This window comes from Octopus bimaculoides, chromosome 1, assembly GCF_001194135.2.
Source record: "Octopus bimaculoides isolate UCB-OBI-ISO-001 chromosome 1, ASM119413v2, whole genome shotgun sequence".
NCBI classification, from domain to species: domain Eukaryota; kingdom Metazoa; phylum Mollusca; class Cephalopoda; order Octopoda; family Octopodidae; genus Octopus; species Octopus bimaculoides.
This window is the reverse complement of record NC_068981.1, coordinates 173,532,232-173,536,494: the sequence shown is the minus strand read 5'-3', so window position 1 is coordinate 173,536,494 and position 4,263 is coordinate 173,532,232. Positions and strand designations below refer to the sequence as shown.

Below are 4,263 nucleotides of genomic sequence, written 5' to 3'. Positions count from 1 at the left end.
GTGTGTGTGTGTGTGTGTGTGTGTGTGTGTGTGTGTGTGTGTGTGTGTGCATGTGTGCTCCTTTATGTCTCAGTTGTTTCCACATTACTAACACCCCCAAATTGGACATTGTTTGAAGGTGTTGAATTTGCTATGGTATTTGGTTGACTATTGATGAGGGTGAAGTGTGTTCATGTTCGCTTGTGTTATTTTTCCATCTATCTTCAGTTTTCTTGCCACTTTATTCATCACATATATATAACAGAAATGGATATGTTTATGTATATATGTATTTACATATATGTGTGTGTGTGTTTATATGTCCATGTGTGTGTGTGTGTGTGTGTGTGTGTGTGTGTGTGTGTGTGTGTGTGTGTGTGTGTGTGTGTGTGTGTGTGTGTGTGTGTGTGTGTGTGTGTGTTTGTGTGTATATGTATACAGTCAACAGGTGAGATCTAGAGAGAGGCTCAGTATAGAAAACACATAGTGCTCAAAAATTCAAACTTAAATTCTAAAGTCTTTATCAAGGACTAGGTCCACGAGTTAAAGAGTGGCTATTAGAGAAATCCAGGTGAGCTGATATGGAGACACTGATGCAGATAAACACAACTAGGCTATAGCAATCTTGAGAAATTAGTCTTCTAAACACCAGAAAGGAGAAAGCTGATTCGAAGGTTACAGATCCAAGCCATCACTGGAACTGTAAAAATCTGTAAAACTTTCCAGAAGTTTATCATTTAAATATATAAGAGCATGTCTAGATATGCAACACCTTTTCTTCAAAGGCTTCCTGAAGAAGCAGTCCTAGTAGTAGTATTTTCCTGGGTGACCTTCTTTTGAATGTTGTCTCGAAAGTTTTTGTGTACACTGTCTTAAAGATATCAATGTTTCTCAAAATTGGGTTGCACCTGAGCTTTGTAAAGTGTCAGCAATTTATTAGAGCTGAGAATTATATTCTGACCCTCGGATGCAATTGTAACAATATCATGTATGTAAGGCCATCATAAGAAATAATCAGAGAATATAAAATTTAATATTTGTAATGACTGTGAAGGCATTAGTTATATTTCTGCTCATATGCAAAGAATATCTTTTTGATATATGAATTGATTTTGTCTTAGTATTGTTGAATAAGATTTCATTGTCATGTTTTAATTAAAATATGTTTTCAGACATGTTTTGCTTAGAAATGCAATGCATGTTTGGCATGTGGTATCTAAGTTACTTATGTATCATACTATATGTGCAAAGTTAAAGAGACATAAAGCATGATATGAGCTATATAGGAATGTATGCAGTAAGAAATAATAGCAAGTAGGTCATTAATGTACAAATGATCTTTAAAGATTTTAAACATATATGCATCAACAGCCTTATCTATAAATAAATAAAGGTGTGTTCTTTTTACTAGACACAAACACAATAGACACAGATATGTTATTCTTTAAACCTCAGTCTATCATCATCATCATCATCATCATCGTTTAACGTCCGCTTTCCATGCTAGCATGGGTTGGACGATTTGACTGAGGACTGGTGAAGCCGGATGGCAGCACCAGGCTCCAATCTAAATTTGGCAGAGTTTCTACAGTTGGATGCCCTTCCTAACGCCAACCACTCAGAGAGTGTATCTAACTTGAAAATATATATACCACACTCCTTTTCCCAATAAAAAAAAAGTCAATGTCATAAAAGCATCCAATTATTTTTTTAAATGAATGCAATACATGCATTTACTCACCCAATTAATCTTTTCATGATCTTAAGTGTCAATAACATATATCCTGTCTCCAATGCTGTTTGTGTTCATATCAAATACACTGAGTTCTCGATGGTCCATTTCATTTGGTTGTAAATATGCACCATAAACAAGGACAGTTCACTGATTTATACATTCAGGAAGCTATGCAATGTATGAGAATTTTTTTTAACCAGCCTCACAGATCCCGAATTTTGTTTGAACAGAATTTGTGATTGAGACACAAATGTTATAACCAAAGCTGCACGATACCTTAAACACTAGAATAAGATCCATCACATTATATATTCATCATCACCACCACTATCATCATCATCGTCATTTTAAATGTACACTTTTCCATAATTGAATGGATCAATTTGTTGAGGCAAATTTTCTGCTGCCAGATGCTGTTCCTGTTGCCAACATTCACTTGTTTCCAAGCAAAGTAAATTATTTTCTCTAGTCCTTCAAACATGAACAGCACAATGGTTAGATGTGTTTTCTTTGTAGATTGCCAGAAAAGGACTCCAATTGTAGGATGGTTATGTTTATTTATAAATAGGATGCAATGTCAAGCTAAAGAAACAAACACACGTGTGCACACATGCACACACACACACACACTTTCTAAACTCTCTGACGAAGCCTAGAGGCACATCCAAGTACCTTAATTTTGTCTACCAAATACTACAGTTCATTGAAGGGATGGAAGTAACATGTGAAGTACTGTGACCTCTTGGCTGAAACAGCTGTAAGAAACTGTTCTACTTTCTATATTCTAATAATTACTGGTATTTTTATATACGTAAAACATGTATGTATATTATAATTGTTTAAAATAAATAAATAGACATAGTATAATGTCTAAAAGTTGATGAATACCCCCTCTTGATCCCCTCTATTTTCTTCTTGCCGTATAAATTAAGGGCAAAACAACTTTTTACCTTCGCCTATTTATTACATTCAGTAGTGTAATTGCCATGCAATAAACAACACTTGTGTATTAATAATTGGGTATTTTACCAGCAGTGTATTGGATAGATATTATCCCGTAGTTGGTTGGATTCACAACCTCTAACTCTCTTGGAATTATATAATGATTTTTATCAGGTAGTCAGCATGCTATAAGAATTTATAGGTAATTTATACATTAAATTAATAATAATATATATTGCTCCTTTAATATAATTATATACATATGTATATTATTATTAATTTTATATATATATATATATATAAACGATGATGATGATGATATATATGTGTCTATGCATTTATGTATATGTATGCATGTGTGCATGTATACGCAGGCACAGGTAAGGCTGTGTGTGATAAGAAATTTGTTTCCCAACCGCATGGTTTGGGGCTTAGCCCCAAAGTGGGGTACTTTAGACAAGTGTCTAAGGCTTCATGAGTAGATTTGGTAGATGGAAACCAGAGTTGTGGGGATTGTGGAGTCAACTCTTAACTACCATTCATATCTGGACCAGTAGTATCTGTCAGGGTCCCATCTATGGGTTAAATAGATTGCCCAGAGGTAGAGAAAGCTCCCATTATTTTTGACTATATTATAGGAAAGGCAGCTCATCTACGAGAAAGATATTCTGACATAAAACTTGCTGTCAAAATAGAACCAGTCATCTTACAATGCTTGTCACTAGAACCTATTATGGTGACTGAAAGAGTGGCAAAAGTGTTGTACAAGCTTTTGTCACTTAAGTTCAATGATAAACAGTTGTCTCACTATTCATTTCATTTCTCGGTTCACTGAATGTGAAATGGCTACCATCTGACAAGATGAAGCAATCATTATGTATATATATATATGTGTGTGTGTGTGTGTGTGTGTGTGTGTGTGTGTGTGTGTGTGTGTGTGTAATATTTATCCCCACTTGAACAGGTATGTTCTTTTAGATCAAAGTATATTGTGATAGTTACCATGAGAGAAACTCTCATATTGGTTTTTGGTGCTAACAGGAAGATAAATCCCTGACACCTCCGGCACTGAGTCCGCCAGATCACATAATTTCGACCTTCCTTGATCTTGTCAATAATGGATGCCTGACCACTAGAAATAGCAGTGATTCACCTCCCAGCCAGCAATATTTAGAATAACTGTGCCAGAACAGGCACTGGTATTACAATTAGCCAGTGAGCTTGTTAAAAGATATTTACTATCAACATAGTCAATATTTATCTACAGCCTGGGCTAGAATAAGAATAGCCTGGGCAAAGTTTAGAGAGCTCTTACCCCTGCTGGCGACAAAGGGACTCTCACTCAGAGTAAAAGGCAGACTGTATGACGCATGCGTACGAACAACCATGCTACATGGCAGTGAAACATGGGCTGTAACTGCTGAGGACATACGTAAGCTCGCAAGGAATGAAGCCAGTATGCTCCGTTGGATGTGTAATGTCAATGTGAATACCCGTCAGAGTGTAAGTATCTTGAGAGAAAAGCTGAACATTAGAAGCATCAGTTGTGGCGTGCAAGAGAGACGATTGCGCTGGTATGGACATGTGGTGAGAATGGAGGAGGATAG

At 36.0% G+C, this 4,263-nt stretch overlaps 1 protein-coding gene across 3 annotated transcripts in view; it reads left to right on the top strand.

Annotated features, from left to right (window-relative positions):
- LOC106867662 (TBC1 domain family member 16) overlaps positions 1 to 4,263 on the top strand; it is a 92,610-nt gene that overhangs the window by 34,537 nt on the left and 53,810 nt on the right. The window lies entirely within an intron of this gene.